The 17584-nt window shown below is 34.0% G+C and overlaps 1 pseudogene; it reads left to right on the top strand.

Annotated features, from left to right (window-relative positions):
- The first annotated feature begins 229 nt into the window (after window positions 1-229).
- On the top strand, window positions 230-17163 carry LOC100981461 (elongation factor 1-alpha 1-like; annotated as a pseudogene).
- The last annotated feature ends 421 nt before the right edge of the window (window positions 17164-17584 follow it).

Below are 17584 nucleotides of genomic sequence, written 5' to 3'. Positions count from 1 at the left end.
TGCACTGAGGGTGAAGTAGGATTCTCCTGCCCCTCCCAAAGCCAAAGCAAAGGTTTTGAAGGCCAAGAAGGTAGTGCTGAAAGGCATCCATAGCCACACAAAAAAGATGATTTGTGGGGGCCCAAGACACTGTGCCTCCAAAGGCAGCCCAAATATCCTTGGAAAACCCCAGGAAAAACAACCTTGGCTACTATGCCAACATCAAGTTCCCCTGACCACTGAGTCAGCCATGAAGAAGAAAGAAGACAACAACACACTTGTGTTCATTGTAGATGTTAAAGCCAGTGAGCACCAGGTCAAACAGGGTATGAAGAAGGTGTATGACATTGATGTGGCCAAGGTCAACACCCTGATCAGCCTCATGGAGAGAAGAAAGTATATGTTCAACTGTCAACTGGTTCCTGATTATGATGCTTTTGATGTCACCATAAGATATAAAACAGACATTAACAAATGTTGATGAAGGTGTAGAGAAAATGGATCCCTTAGACATTGCTGGTGGAAATGTAAAATGGTGCAGCCATTTGGAGAACAGTTTGGGAGTTTCTTATAAAGTTAAACATAAAACTACCATAAAACCCAGAAATTTCACTCCTAGGTGTCTACCCAAGAGAAATGAAAACATATGTTCACACAAAGACACCCACATGAATGTTTACAACAGGGTTATTCATTATAGCTGAAAACTATAGACTCTATCTGGGTTCCTGTCCTTGTACCATGGCTTGGAAGCTCTCTCAATGTCATAAGCTGATAAAAGTTTAGTGCTCAACTTGTTTTATTCTTGTTTCTTAGAGGCATTAAAATATTAATAAAATTTATTTTAAGATTATGATTGTGAGAAAATTATAATTTGATATACAAAATAATTTATAACTAAAATTTTAAAATTATATTGACTTTCAGAAAGTATAACCTTACTATAAGTAAAGTTCTTATACTATATAGGATATAATATAATATAATCCAATACTATATGAAGCTAGACTGTGATAAATTAAAGATGTACACTATAGACTTTAAGACAACTACTAAAAACTCAAAATGTTATAGCTAATAAATTAATAATGTAGACAAAAATTAACTTTAAAATACAGCTAATTCAGCAGAAGGCAAAGTGGGCACAAGGAACAAAGAAATATGGGATGTATAAGAGAAAGTAACAAATTATAGACTCAAACACAATCATAGAGATAATCACATTAAATATAAAATATCTAAATACTCCTATTAAAAGGCAGAGGTTGTCATATATATCAAAAGGTAAGACTCAACTATATGCTGCCTACAAGATTCTACTTAAAATATGAATACACAAAGAGATCAATATGGTTTTGCTGTGTTGCCACCCAAATATCATCTTGAATTGTGGTTCCCATAATCCCCATGTGTCGTGGGAGGGATCAGGTGGAGATAGTTGAATCATAGAGGTGGTTTCCCCCATCCTGTTGTCAGTGATAGTGAGTTAGTTCTCACAAGATTTGATGGTTTTATTAAGGGGCTTCCCCCTTCACTGGGCACTCATTCTTCTCCTTTCTGCCATCATGTGAGGAAGGATGTGTTTGCTTGCCCTTCCGCCCAGATTGTAAGTTTCCTGAGCCTCCCCAGCCCAGCAGAACTGAGTCAATTAAACCTCTTTTCTTTATAAATTCCAGTATTGGGCAGTTCTTTATAGTAGCATGAGAATGGACTAACATGTAGATTAAAAATACATCAATGGAAAAAGACATATCATGCTAAAACTATTTTTTAAATCTGGAGTCTCTGCATAAATGTTAGAAACAGATGATTTCATAGCAGAGAAGATTACCAGGAATAAATATCCATGAAGAAGTCAATTCATGAAAAAGATAAAACAAATAATCTCAAATGTTTATGTACCTAATAGCATAACTTCAAGGATTATAAAGAAAATCCATAATGGAACATATCATGGAACTAAGACGATATAAGATAATCAACAATTATAGTCAAAGATTTCAACTTACCTCTCAATAATTAGTAGTACAAAGAGATGTAAAATCAGTTAAGATACAGAAGATTTGAACAGCAGCATCAATCAACTTGATCCAATTCACATTTATAAAATACTTCACACAAAATAGCATAAGGGACACTCATTTCCAGTGCCCACAAAACATTTACCAGGCGAGACTATATTCTGACCCACAAATTTTAAAGAACATAAATCATACAAATGTATTATCTGACCAGAGTGAAGCTTAGGTAGACATTAATAACAGAAAGATATCTAGAAAATCTCTAAATGTTTGGAAAATAAACAACACACTTCTAAATAACCTATGGGTTAAACAAGAATGCAAAATGAAAACTAAGTGAATGAATTTGTAGAATTAAATTAGTGTTTAATTTATAGCACTAACACCTATATTAAAAACAAAAGGTTTAAAATTGGCCAGGCGCGGTGGCTCATGCCTGTAATCCCAACACTTTGGGAAGCCGAGGGAGGCAGATCATCTGAGGTCAGGAGTTCAAGACCAGCCTGGTCAACAGGGTAAAACCCTGTCTCTACTAAGAATACTGAAAATTAGCTGGGCGTGGTGGCACATGCCTATAATCCCAGCTACTTAGGAGGCTGAGGCAGGAGAATCACTTGAAACTAGGAGGTGAAAGTTGCAGTGAGCCGAGATTGAGCCATTGCACTCCAGCCTGGGCAAAAACAGTGAAACTCTGTCTCAAAAAAAAAAAAAAAAAAAAAAGAAAAGAAAGAAAGGTCTAAAATTAATGACCTAAGCTGCCACCTAAAGACACTTAAAAAAAATAGCAAATCAAACACAAAATAAGCAGAAATAAGAAAATAATTAAGATTATAATCATATAATTATTATATTAATTATGCATAATTATATCTAATTGTACTAATTAAATATTTCTGATAATTATATAATAATTCAAAGCAAAAAATTCAATGTTATGGTAAACATAATGTTCTCCATTGTTTATAAAGGTCAATGAAAATAAAAACAATTGTTCCTTTGAAAAGATCAGTAACATAAATAAACCTAGTAGATTTGTCAGAAAATATAAGAGGAGAAAACTCACAAAACACCAATATCAAGAATGAAATAGGAATCATAACTATAGATCCCACAATTATAACTTTTAAAGTAATTAAATTTGTCTTTTAAAACTTCCCAAAATAAAAACTCCAGGCCCATATGATTTCACCAGTGGATTTCACCAAATATCTAAGGAAAAAGGATTATCAATTCTATACAAATTCTTCCATAAATTGAAGAAAAGGGAATACTTTTCAAGTCATTCTCTAAGAAGAGAATTAACTGAGAGGAGGTCAAAATATCAACATTAACAGGAGTTTGAAAGAAGTCAATTCCAAGTCTCATAGATGACCTTGAGAGGCTCAAGACTTCAGTAGAAGAAGTCACTGCAGATGTGGTGGAAAGAGAAAGAGAACTAGAATTAGAAGTGGAGCCTAATATTGTGACTGAATTGTTGTAATACCATGATAAAATCTGAATGGATGAGGAGCTGCTTCTTCAGGACGAGCAAAGAAAGTGGTTTTTTGAGATAGAATCTACTTCTGAAGAAGAGGCTGTGAACATTGTTAAAATGACAACAAAAGATTTAGAATATTGCATATACTGAGTTGATAAAGCAGCAGTAGGGTTTGAGAGGATTGACTCCAATTTTGAAAGAAGTTTTACTGAGGGCAAAACGCTGTCAAGCAGCAACACATGCTACAGAAAAATCTGGGGGAAGGAATAGTTAACTGTTGCAGCACCCTTCATGGTTGTCTTATTTTTTAAAATTGCCACAGGCACTCCTACTTTCAGCAACTACCATTTTCATCAGTTAGCAGCCATCAACACCAAGGCAAGGCTCTCTACCAACAAAAAGATTATGAGTAGCTAAAGACTCAGATGATTGTTAGTATTTTTTTGCAATAAAATATTTTTAAATTAAGGCATGCATATTATTTTAAGCATAATACTATTACACACTTAACAGACTACGGTATAGTACGAACATAACTTTTATATGCACTGGGAAATCAAAAGATTTGTGTGAATTATTTCATTGCAATATTCAGTTTATTGTAGTGGTCTGGAACTGAACCTGCAATATCTCTAAGGTATGTCTGTACTATGTTCATGAATCAGAAGACACAGTATCATTAACATACCAATTCTTCCCAAAGTTATCTACAGATTCAATGTAAATTCAATCAAATTGCCAACAGGGTTTTTGTTTTGTAAATATCAGTGTGTTAATTCAAATATTTATATGAAAAGGCAAAGGAACAAGACTAGCCAAAACAATTTTGAAAAAGTAAAAGTTGGAGGACTCACACTACCTAATTTCAAGTTTGATTATAAAGCTGTGATAAAAACAGTATAGTACTGAAATTTTATAGATCAATGAAATATAGTTCAGAAATAGACCTACACATATATGATAAATTGATTATCAACAAAGGTGCAAAGGCAAGTCAATGAAGAAAGGATAGTCTTTATCAACTAGATATTTACATGTAAACAACAATGGACCTCATTCCATACCTTCTACCATACACAAGTATCAGTTCAAAAGGGATCATAGCTCTAAACTGAAAATCAAAAACCATAAACTGGCTAGAAAAGAATATAGGGAAAAATATTTGAGACCTTCAGTTAGGCAAAGCTTTGTTAGATATTACACTAGAAGCACAAGCCATAAAGGAAAAAGTGGTAAGTTGGACTTTATCACAATGCAAAACTTCTGTTCTTCAAAAGACACAATTAAGAAAACAAAAAGATAAGCCATAGGCTGGTAGAAAATATTTGCAATTCATATATTTGATAATGGACTTGTACCCACAATATATAAATAACTCTAAACTCAATAATAAGAAAACAACATTTCAGTTTAAAAATAGGACAATGATTTGTATAGACAGTTCATAAAAAAGATATATCAATGGAAAATAAGCCTATGAAAACATAATCAATCTCAATAGGTATTAGATAAGTGCAAATTGGACCCACAATGAGACACCATAACTCATTTATTAGAATGGCAATATTAACAAACAAACAAACAAAAACTGGCAATACCGTGTGCTGGCAAAGATGTTTAGAGCAATTGGAACTCTTTTTACATTGCTGATAGGAATACAAAATGGTACACCCACCTTAGAAAACTGTTTGTCAGTTTCTGATAAAATTAACATACACTTACTATATGATCCAATGATCCTACTCCTAAATATTTACGCTAGAGAAATAAAAACACATTCACACATTCTGCACATTAATGCTCATAACAGCATTAACTATTATCACCAAAAACTGAAAACGACCAAATTTTCTTCATGTAAAGAATGGATAAATAAATGTGCCTATTCATATCATGAAATACTACTTAGCAAAAAAGAATAAAAAATCTGCTAATACACATAACAATATGAATAAATCTCAAGTGCATCACGCTAAGTGAAAGAAGGCAGACTCAAAGGGTTTATACTGTATGATTCAATTTATATGACATTCTGGCATGGGAAAAATTATAGGGACATAAATCAGTTGCCAGAGACAAGTTGGGGGAGAGGATGACTAAGGACCATGGGGAGATTTTTGAGGTATGGGAACTATTCTATATTTTGATTTTGATTGCATTTACATGACTGTACTGTGGTTGTCAAAACCTACAAAACTATCTTCTAAAAGAATAAAGTATTATATTTTGATAAAATAAGACACAAAGAAAAAACCAGCTTCATTTTTCAAATAGAAATACAAAGTCATTTCTATGAAAATAAAAGTTCAATAAATCTAATAAAAAGGTCTACACTATTATATACTCAACAGTATGGGAGATTATGTTATTACTCCAAAATATTAAGAGCTCCATTCTGAGGTGGACTATATACAGCAGATCTTCGTTATTTGCAGAGTCTGTGTTTGTGAATTTGTTCACTTGTGAAAATTTATTTTTAATCTCAAGATGATAGGGCATTTTCATGGTCATGTGTGAACACTTGCAGAGTGGCAAAAAACTGAGTGACCTGACATATACGTTCTCAGCTGAGGGGAAACAACGTGATGCTCTGTCTCTATGTTTCAGCCATCATACTGTACACAAGTGTGCTTTTCTTGGTCTACTTAGTGACACCTTTTTCACATCTTAATGCTTTTTATTGGTGATTTTTGCCTTTTAAATTGGCCCTCAAGCATAATGCTGAAGTGCTATCTATCTAGCGTTCCTAAATGCAAGAAGGTTGTGTGATGTGTCTTATGTTACAAACTATGTATACCCAATGTTAAGAGTATCTCTAGTTATAAGTCAATTATTGAATAAACACATAATATGCACACTCTAATAAAGTTAATTGCTATAATCTTTCTACCTTTACAGTTAAATAACATTCTTTTAATATATGTTGAATTCCACCTTTTTTTGAGATTACTGGGTATGGTTGTAGAAATAATATAAAGTTAATAAGTATTTTTATACTTGATTGAATGCTTTTGAAAAATCAAATTTAATAATAATTAAAATTATCAAGGTGGGTTTTCAAAAAATTTCATTCTTACAACTGGCATATGAAGCAGACAGTATTATTATCCCAGTTTTAGAGACGAAACATCCGGATTCAGTGTGGTTACACTAACACCTTCAAGGTTAAAGAAGCTAGTGCCTGAGGGAACTGTTTTAAACTCTAGTGGGTCGGACTCCAAAGCTCTTGCTCTCAATCACTACAGGAGTGCAATATTGGCACAGTTTTTCTTGTCTTTTTCATTTTTTTGTAAATGACATTTTAAAACTAGTACAGAATTTCAAAGGTCCAACATCATATTCGTTAGTTTGTATCACCTTGCCTTTACAGTCAACAAATTTAATTGGGGAAGAGGCATATATCAGAAAGATTTTTCTATAATTATTTCAGAAATTATCACATTGATCTTGTAGATTGCCCTATTCATGAGCATTCACGTGTTGTTTTTAGAAAAATAATTAAATGTCCCTTTCTTCATAAATAAAGCTTTATATAATGCATTTTGATGGAAGTGAAGGTAGTGAAAGAAACTATTTCCTGATGTGTAACCATCTAAATGTATGTGTTTTTCACTTTGCACTTCATTCTGTATTTGTGAATTTGCTCACTCAAATTTATGTGTAATCTCAAACAGATACCTGTGGCACTTTCATAGTCACTTTATGCAAAGGATGACTAGCACACTTGTTGGTCAAAGTTCCTGTTCATTGAATATATGAATCTTGTTGGCTCTGATTTAAAAAAAATTAATCTATCAACCTAGAAAATACCTGATTTAGTGTCTTGCTACCGCCATAAAGTTTCCTCTGTTGTATGTTTCCCTCTCTAATACATGCCAGCCTGTTGAATTATGCAAAAACAAATACAAAAAAGGAAAACATTGTATCTACTTTTTGTTTTGAGTTTTATATGGTTATTTTTGAGAGATAATAAATACGGAAAATTCAATAGCAAATTTAACTGATTGGGAAAAGTCCATCTAACATATAAGTAACTAAAAATTATTACTCTGAGCTTATCCTTCCTTGACCAATGTAAATCCAAATACATAAATTTAGTATTATTGGGGAAGGAAGAAGACCCTGACCTTGATTCTTTCTACATGTATGTCTAGTTATGAATTTCTGAATCCTCTTATTTGACTTTAAACCTAGATTTGTTGACAACTGTCAAGTGGGGAAGAGCTATTTTATATGAACCTATAAGAAGAAATAAGAATTAACTCATAGTATTTAGGAACAGAAGCATAATGCCCCAAAGGGAGCTTTTGGTTGCTGCCTTCCTTCATTTACCTACTACTTTCAGGTACAATATTTCCATCTTTCTTATCTATTCAACCTATCTGTTGGTCACTGGAGTATCTTGCCAAATAAAGGAAAATAAAGGCATTGACTTTAAAAAAAAAAAGTAGATATCAATAACCAAGAAGAAAGTGAACATTCCTTTTTTTTCTCTTGCAAATGCAGAAGACATATAACAGCTGTATTTCTAATGGCAGAAAAATTGACTCTTAGGTGGCAAGGCTGTGAATTGCTGCTGTACAATATCATTTAGATATCGGGTTTACAATCCATTTCCAAGGAAACATGCTATTTATCATTTCCCTCAATGTCATTAATCACTTTTCAAGATGTATTTCTATATCCCATCTTGTCCTCTCAAATTGATTTATCTTAAAGACCAATTAATGACTCTTCCAATCCACTTCAAAAACAAAATTATGTTCAGATAATGGTTCTTTTTTCTTGGAGAATATAAATTATAGTAATATATAGAAACTGAAATCTATAACAGAAGAGCAATGAACTTGTTTGGACCCTAAATGCATTTGGCTAATACTATGATATTCTGAACTGAGCATTCTATTGCAAAACAAAAAGGACTCAAATAGAAGGAACTCATTTGGGAATTATATTGTTTACATAATTCATATTTTTTCTTTTTTTTCACATGAACGGTTGCCATTAAAGATGCATTAAAAGTTTGCCATTCCTTTGGAATAAGGTATGAAAAATGACATTAACCCTGGGAGCAAAGAACTCTTTGAATTTGTCATGACTTTTCTCTGCCCTTTCATGAAACTAAACGCAGGGTGATTTTTGGCCACTGACAGGCTAGCCACTTTTGGAGTAAGACCAGTGAGTAAATTTGATTTTAAAACTGACCACGACTTTTCATTGACATTTATAGGCAGAGACAGATGTTAACTTGTAATAAATTTGAAAGCAGAATTTTATTTTCAGAGCCATGAACCAAATATGAACTTTCCAATGCTGCTTCCTCCATTCAGGCATAACTTTTCAGTATTTATTGTAGTTTGGTCTGGCAATCTACTAGAAATTTTTCCAAATCAAATTAGTTGAAATATTGCAATGCCATCTTTTAAAAATCTTTATTGAGATATAATTCAAAGGCCATACAATTTACCCACTGAAAATGTACAATTTAATGTTTTCTTAGTATATGCACAGAGTTGTGGAACCATTACCACAATCTAATTTAGAACATTTTTTATCACCCCCAAATGAAACTGCATACCCATTAGCAATCACTCTTATTCTATCCCCCATCCTTAGTTAATGACTTCCTGTTTCTAGAGATTTGCCTATTCCAGACACTTTTATATAATGGAATCATAGATTGTGAACTTTAGTGATAGTCTTTTTTTTTTTTTTTTAAGATGGAGTCTGGCTTTGTCGCCCAGGCTGGAGTGCAGTGGCACGATCTCGGCTCACGATAGTCTTATTTACTTAGCATGTCTTCAAGGTTCATAAATGTTGTAGCATAAATCAGTATTTCATTCCTTTTTGTGGCAAATAATATTTCATTTTATGGATATATCACATTTTATCTATCCATGCATAAATTAATAAGCATTTGCATTGTTACCACTTTTTGACAATTATGAATAATAGTACCGTAGATATTTATACACAAGATTTTATATAAATGTGTAAGTTTTTTAATTCTCTTGGTTTTATACCTAGAAGTGAAGTTGCTGAGTGTCATGGTAACTCTATGTTTAACATTTTAGAGAACTATCAAACAATTTTGCAAAGCAGTTGCACAAGTTGACATCCCCACCAACAATATATAAGTGTTCCCATTTCTCCACATTCTCTCTAACACTAGTTATTGCCCACCTATGTAATTATAACTATCCTGGTGGGTATAAAGTGGCATTTGATTGTGGTTTTGACTTGCATTCCTTAATGACTGTTGTTGAACATCTTTTCAGATTTTTTTTGCCAATTTGTATATCTTCTTTAGAGAAATACTTATTCATAGCCTTTGTGTACTTTTAAATGCGTATTTGTCTTTTTATTGTTGATTTGTAAGAATTCTAAATATATTCTGGATACAAATCTCTTATTAGATATGTAATTTACATTTTTTTCTCACTTTATAGGGTTTCCTTTTTACTTTCTTACAGTGTTTTTTGTGATGCAGAAGTTTTTAGTTTGACAAAAAACAATTTACCTGGGTTTTTTCCCCTTTGGTTGGTTTTACTTTCAGTGTTGTATCTAACAAGTCATTACTTAACTAAAAGTCATGAAGATTTACTTTATAAAATGTTTATAGTTTTAGCTGTAATGTTGGTCTGTGATTAATTTCAGTTAATGCTGTGTATGGTGTATAAAATGGGTTCATCTTCATTCTTTTGCATATGGATTTTCAGTAGTTCCAGCACAATTAACTGAAAAAAAAAATCTCTCCATTAAATAATTTGACATTTTTGTTTAAAATCAATTGACCATATAGATAAGGATTTATTTCTGGACTCAAAATTCTGTTCCATTGATTGATAAATCTATTGTTAGGCCAGTACCACTCTGACTTGATTATTTTAACTTTGTAGACTGTTTTGAAATCATGAAGTGTGATTCCTATAACTTTATTCTTTTTCCAATATTATTTTGGATATTCTGGGTCCCTTGAAATTTTATATGAATTTCAGAATTAGTTTTTACACTTAGGCAAAAAAGCTGAGATTTTTATAGAGATTGTGTTGAATCTGTAGACCATCATGGGGAGTAATATTGTCATGTTAACATATTAAGTCCTCTAATCTATAAATATGGAATATTTTTCTATTCCTTTAGATCTTATAATTTCTTCCAATAACGTTATATAGTTTTCTGAATATGTGTTTTACATTTCTTTAAACATATTCCTAAATATTTTATTATTTTTGATGCTATTGTAGATGCAATTGTTTTCTTAATATTATTTTCAGGTTGTTCATTGCCAGTGTGTAGAAACACAGTTGATTTTCATCTATTGGTCTTGTATCCTGCAACCTTGCTGAAATTGTTTACTGGTTCTAATAGTTTTTTAGTGGAGTCCTTAAGACTTGCTATGTACAAGGTCCATGTTGCTTAAGTAGAAATAATTTATTTCTTCCTTTCCAATTGAGTCTTTTACTACTACTTCTAGCCTAATTGCTCTGGCTAGAGCAATGGAAGTATATTGGATTTTGTTTAAAAAAATTACCTATTGACATGATCACGATTTCTGTCCTTTATTCTATTAATATTGCATGTTACATTCTTTTCATATGTTAATTCAACCTGAGATAAATTGCATTTGAGCATGGTGTGAATTTTTTTTTGCGTGTGTTGCTGGATTCAGTTTGTAAATATTTTGGAAGAGATTTTTGTGTCAATAATCATAAAAAATACTGGTACAGTATACCCTTTCCCTGAGTTGCCTTGTCTGATTATGGTATCAGGGCAATACTGACTGCATAGAATAAGGGCATAAGTGTTTCTTCCTTTTCCATTTTCAGAAGAGTTTGTAAAGGATTGGTATTAACTTTTAAATGCTTGATAAAAATTGCCAATGAAGTTACCTGGAATGGAAATGTTGTTTGCAGACATTTTAAAATTCCTAATTAAGTCCTTGCTTATTATAAGTCTGTTTAGATTTTCAATTTCTTATTGAGTCAGTTTTGAATGTAACTTTTTAGGAACATGGTAATTGTATCATAGATTTACTGGCATACAGTACTTCATAGTATTTCCTTATAGTCATACTTACTTCTGTAAAGTCATTAGTAATGTCAACTATTCATTCCCGATTTAGCAATTTGAGTCTTCTGTCTTGTTAGCATGATCATAATGGCTAAATGTTTGTCAATTTTGTTGATTTTTTTAAAAAATCTTTTGGTTTTGTTCATTTTCTGTATTGTTTTTTCTCTATTTTATTTATTTCCACTATAATCTTTATTATTTTCTTTGTTCTGTTTCATTTGGATTTAGTTTGACCTTTTTTTTCTGGTTTCTCAAGGTGAAAGTTTAGGTAATCGATTTAAAGTTTTTCTTCTTTTTTAAATACATGCATTTACACAACTAAATTTCACTCTAAGCATTGTTTTAGCTGTATATCACAAATTTTAGCATGTTGTGTTCTCATTTTTTTATCTCAAAGTATTTTCTAATTTACTTTGTAATGCCTTCTTTTACTCATTGGTTATTTAGGAGCACATTGTTTAATATCCACATATTTGTGAGTTTCCTGAAGTTCCTTTAATTGTTCTAACTTAATTTTATTTTGTCCAGAGAACATACTTCATATGATTTTAACACTGTTAAATTTGCTGACACATATTTCTTAGCCCAGTATGTTGTTTATTCTGGATAATGTTCCATGTATGCTTGACAATGTATACTCAGCAAATTAAAGTGTTCTGTAGATGTCCATTTGTTTTAACTGGTTTAAAGGGTTCTGCATTCTCATTGGTCTTCTAAATAGTCACATCATTGAAAGTAGGTTGTTAAAGCCTCCAATTATTATTGTTGCATTGCCCATTTCATGCCTTCAATTTTGTTAGTCCTGCTTAATGCATTTTTGGGTTCTGTTGTTAAATACATATATGTCTATAATTATTATCTTCTTGATGAATTGACCCTTTTAATGATAAAACATTCTTCTTTAGTAACTTTGTCTTTTTAAAAATTCTTTTTTTGGGGGCTGGGTGCAGTGACTCACACCTATAATTACAGCACTTTGGCTGAGGTGGGCAGATCACGAGGTCAGGAGTTCGAGACCAGCCTGACCAACATGGCAAAACCCCGTCTCTACTAAAAATAAAAAAATTACCTGGGCATGGTGGCAGCTGCCTGTAATCCCAGCTACTCAGGAAGCTGAGGGAGGAGAATTGCTTGAACTCAGGAGGTAGAGGCTGCAGTGAGCCAAGATCATGCCACTGCACTCCAGCCTGGGCGACAAGAGCAAGACTCTGTCTCAAAAAAAACAAAAAAATTCTTTTTTTCATAATATTAGTATAGTCACTCCAACTCTCTTAAGATTGCTATTTGCATGACACAAAATTTTTCATTCTTTAACTTTCAACCTATTTTTATCTTTGAATCTAAAGTGTGCTGCCTATAGACAGTGTGTAGTTGAATCTCGTTTTTTGCACAATCTAACAATTCCTGTCTTTGGTTAGATTGTTAAAAACATTTGCATCTAATGTTATTAATATGGTTTGACTTATGGCTGTCATTTTGCTTTTCATTTTCTATACGTCTCATGGTTCATTCTTCTCTTCCTCCTTGACTAAACTGTTCCTTCCAGGCAAAAACTGCTGCCTTAGACTGGGAGATGAGAGTGAAGTGAGCTTCCTTTTCTTGGCTGAATCCATTGAGAATAGGGCTTAAATCACACTGAGCTGGGGATCAGGCATGTCTTTAATATAACAGACTTCCATAGTTCTTACTCAGATTTAGTATTATAGATTTTCTTGAATAAATATTTCTCCATTTCCTCTATGTTCTTAGAACAGTTTCCAGTGACTAAATTTTTTTTTTTTAACAATTTTCACCAGTTATAGTTGTTTCACTGGGGAGAGGGTTCACAGAGGTCATTACACACCCATACCAGAAATGTTTCTGCCATACCATTTTATATGTATTCTGAGGAACTTGAGGCAATGCGCGTAAGTTCTTATCAGTGTCAGAGCAATACAAAGTATATCCAATATATGCTTCTGGGATTCCTCATCTCTGATTTTCAATTTCTCTTCTGACATGGAAAAATATAAAGAAAGAAAGGACATCTGGGCACTTCTTTTTTACTTTATACTTTCAATTGACGAGTTGGAAAAGATGGTGGAACTGAACAACCCAAACGCCTGCTAGAGATTTTCAGCTTTCCACAGCTCTCGCTAAAAGTGTTGCTATGGCCAGGCACAGTGGCTCACACCTATAATCCCAGCACTTCGGGAGGCTGAGGCAGTGGATCACTTTATACCAGGAGTTTGAGACCAGCCTGGCCAATATAGCAAAACCTTGTCTCTACTAAAAATACAAAAATTAGTTGGGCATGGTGGTGCATGCCTGTTATCCCAGCTACTTGGGAGCCCGAGTCATAAGAATTGCTTGAACCTGACAGGCAGCGGTTGCAGTGACCTGAGATCACACCACGGCACTACAGCTTGGGTGACAGAGTGGGACTCTGTCTCAAAGAAAAATTAAAATAAATACAGTGTTTATATGTAAGCATAAATCATATTCATAACAGCACTTCTGTTGGGTAGATTGATGGTACTTTTATACCTCCTGAATTAAAGTTCATATAAATGTGTGCTGGAAATGTCTAGACTGAAATATGATGTCTGAACCTGTCAATGTCTGAGAGAAACCTTTTATATCAATCTGAATAGTTTAGATTTGATCTTTGCCCCTAACTCTTGTAGAGTTCTTGAAAATGTACTACAAATAATGCCTATAGCGGCAAAAGGACCTTTACTCTAAGGTATATGTGTCACAGTTGCTAAAGAACAATATTAGAAGTACATAAAAAATTCTACCAGGAATATGAGCCACTTTTGCCTCTAATAAGGTACCTGTTAAGAATATAACTCATAATCTAATAAGAGACAAGTGGCAAATATAGTTAATGTAAATTTTTATTTAAAAAAAATGGTATTTCAAGTTTCAGCTCCAACATGTAAAGAGCTTTGAAGTTGTCACTTGGGTACTTAGAAGAAAAAATAACTGAACAAATTGGGGGGAAAATAATTTTCTTGAAGTTGCAGGGCAAACCAGCTTTCAGAAATCTGGAAAGATGGACAAGTTCACAAAAACACAGCTGAATTCAGTTGATCTGGTACAGAAGCTGCTGGAAATATAAACTTGTAGAGACAGTTAAATAGTAATGTTGATGAATGGATGAGAGTTAAGTGTAGACTTCCTTCAGAGTGAAAGATGCCTTGGAGCTGCATTCTCAATACTTTCATGGAAATCCAGCAGGTTTGAAAAGCCAAGAAAGCTCACTTCTTATTTTTGGCAGGAAGAGGTGAAAGATACCATTTTGAAGTATGACCAATGTGTTCTCCAGATGAATAAATAATAAAGGTCCATTGTCCAGTGAAAAATATTTCACCAGAGCTTTATCTCACATAGGCAGAAAAGCAACTTCAGCCCACCTCTAGCCTTCCTGTGTCATCCAAGGTGCCGGTGGGTGGTGGGGAGGGAGCAAAGGTGAAAAACTTAGGTCACAGACCAGGGACTTGTTATCAAAGAGGTTTCATGACTTACTTGCTCATGGTCACATGTCCAGTTGAAGTATAAAAGCATATTTAGTAGTTCCAAAATAGACATTCTTGAGGCTTCTAATATAGAACTGAATTTAAAATAAAACAAAAATAGCTTTTCTTTTGCAACAGGTTTGCCACCAGAACACAGGTATTGTAAAAACCACCCCTAAAAGCCACAATGGAAAGTGAATAAAATTTGTATCCACATGGTTGCCTTGGACCCCAGGTTCAGGCAAGTACACCACTACCAGCCATCTGATCTATAAATGTAGTAGCATTGACAAAAGAACCACTGAAAATTTTGAGAATGAGGCTGCTGACATGGAAAAGGGCTCCTTCAAGTATTCCTGGGTCTTGAATAAACTGAAAGCTGAGCCTGAGTATGATGTCACCATTGATATTCCCCTCTGGAAATCTGAGACCATCAGATACAACTATCATTGATGCCCCAGAACACAGAGACTTTATCAAAAACATGATTACAGCCACATCTCAAGCTGGCTGTGCTGTCCTTATTGTTACTGCTCACATATACGTCACAGTAGATGAATTTGAAACTGGAATCTCCAAGAATGGGCAGAGCCATGAGCATGTCCTGGCTTCCACACTGAGTGTGAAAGAACTAATTGTTGGTTAGCAAAATGGATTCTGCTGAGCCACTCTACAGCCAGAAGAAATACAAGGAAATTGTTAAGGAAGTTAGCACTTACAGTAATTGGTTACAAACCTGCCATAGTAGCATTTGTGCCAAACAACATGCCAGAGCCAAGTGCTCACATGCTTTGGTTCAATGGGTGGAAAGTCACCTGTAAAGATGGCAATGCAGTGGAACCACACTGCTAGAAGCTCTGGATTGCATCCATCCAAACCAATGACTTCAACTGACAAGTTGCATCTGCCTTTCCAGGATGTCTACAAAATTGGTAGTATTGGTAATGTGCCTTTGGGCTGAGTGGAAACTGGTGTTCTCAAACCCAGCATGGTGTTCCCTTTGCTCTAGTCAATGTTACAACTGAAATAAAGTCTGTTGAAATGCACCATGAAGCTTTGAGTGAAGCTCTTCCTGGGGACAGCATGGGCTTCAATATCAAGAATGTGTCTGTCAAAGATGTTCATTGTGGCAATGTTGTTGGTGACAGCAAAAATGACCCACCAATGGAAGCAGCTGGCTTCACTGCTCAGGTGATTATCCTGAACCATCCAGGCCAAATCCCTGTTGGCAGTGCCCCTGTACTGGATTGTCACACAGCTCACCTTACTTGCAAGTTTGCTGAACTGAAGGAAAAGATTGATTGCCATTCTGGTAAGAAGCTGGAAAATGGCCCTAAATTCTTGAAATCTGGTGATGCTGCCATTTGTTGATGAGGTTCCTGGCAAGCCACGCATGTTGAGGATTCCTCTGACTATCCTCCTCTGCGTCCTTTAGCTGTTCGTAATGCGAGATAGACAGCTGCCGTGGTGTCATCCAAGTAGCGGACAAGAAGGCTGCTAGGAGCTGGCAAGTTCACCAAGTCTCCCCAGAAAGCTCAGAAGGCTAAATGAATATTATCCCTAATACCTGCCAACCCAGTCTTAACAGTTGTGGAAGAAGAGCCTCAAAACTCTTTGTTTCAACTGGCCATTTAAAAGACTGGCTAATGATAATAATGCATCATAAAACCTTTAAAAGGAAAGGAGAATGTTTTGTGGGCCATTTTTTGGTTTTTTTTTTTGTTTTTTTGCATGTGGCAGTTTTAACTTATTAGTTTTTTAAAAACAGCTTGACCAAAAATCTGTCACAGAATTTGAGACCCATTAAAACAAAGTTTAATGAGAAAATAAATAAAAAAGAAGGTTTGTAACATAAAAATAAAATACTTCATCAAACCTAAGCCATAAAAATACATATTTTTCCCTGAGTCTTTGGGTCTTCACTTCTGAAAACCCCCATATCATGTAAAACTTCTGTTAAATAAATTTGTTATGCTTTTCTCTTGTTAATCTTTCTTGTATATGGGTGAGAGAAAGATATTACTTTTTCTCTTCTGTAAGTTCAAAATATTTATTTTATATTGAGACATAGCAGCAAATATTTGTGGATCAGCACAAGTCTCTGGAACAAAGTCTTTTGGAAAGAGTGGTTGATTAAAGTATTTTTATTTGGCCAGTGCCAAAAAATAACTATAAAATAACTAATTTTCAAACATGTGCTATAAATTAGTTCTAAATAAATATAAATATTGAAAATAATTTAGGTTTCTAATTAGTCTTTCCAGACTGCATCAACCTAGAGAAGGTATATAAGTCATCATAAGGGAAACAAGCTGTTTTTACTGGTTCGACTCTCATCTTCAGAATTGTTATCCGTAATGACACTTCTAGCTTCTGCTCCAGTCTCTCTGGAATACTCGGGAAAACTCAGAAGATGTCTCATATAGTGGCCTTCGAAGACATTATTAGGGTACTTACCATTCAGTATGCACCTATCTGACTCTGAGGATGGCTACAAGGATCTCAGGTCACTTTTTGCAGAGGCTCCAGGCCTG

This window comes from Pan paniscus, chromosome 1 (assembly GCF_029289425.2).
Source record: "Pan paniscus chromosome 1, NHGRI_mPanPan1-v2.0_pri, whole genome shotgun sequence".
Lineage (NCBI taxonomy): Eukaryota > Metazoa > Chordata > Mammalia > Primates > Hominidae > Pan > Pan paniscus.
This window is presented reverse-complemented; position numbering and strand designations above follow the sequence as displayed.